The following is a 526-nucleotide window of genomic DNA, read 5'->3' on the forward strand; positions in this document are numbered from 1 at the left end:
GCCGCTCATCACACATGTCAGTGACGCTGTTGAAACACCACACTTTCACACCTCTAAGGAAGATTAGGAGTTCAATGTCCCATTCAAAATGGTATTATTAGAGATGGAGCACAAGCTCGATTTGGGGAGAGGTGGGGATGGAAAACAGGTACACCCTTTCAGGGAACCATTCGGAGGCATTAATTTTCAGCATGCCAACATAGTTTCCCTATTTTCTTAAATATTAAACAATTCTAATATATTAATGAGAGCTATAGGTGAATTGTAAACACCTCAGAGGCAATATCAGTCACATTAACTAAATTAAATTAGTATGAAATCAATCTTCATTAAAAGTATTTCACCATCAGAAATATTTAACCAGAAATATGGTGCATGTGCAACAGAGCTGTGATGGCCAGACCAGTATTAGTCATTGTCAGTACTGCTGCAGCAGTGGCACAAAATGGTACCTCTCATTCTTTCTACTGCTGACTCCAAGGTTCGAGCCATAATAAAATTTTTTAATTAACGAAATACACCGCAG

This window comes from Schistocerca serialis, chromosome 5, assembly GCF_023864345.2.
Source record: "Schistocerca serialis cubense isolate TAMUIC-IGC-003099 chromosome 5, iqSchSeri2.2, whole genome shotgun sequence".
Taxonomy (NCBI): Eukaryota; Metazoa; Arthropoda; class Insecta; order Orthoptera; family Acrididae; genus Schistocerca; species Schistocerca serialis.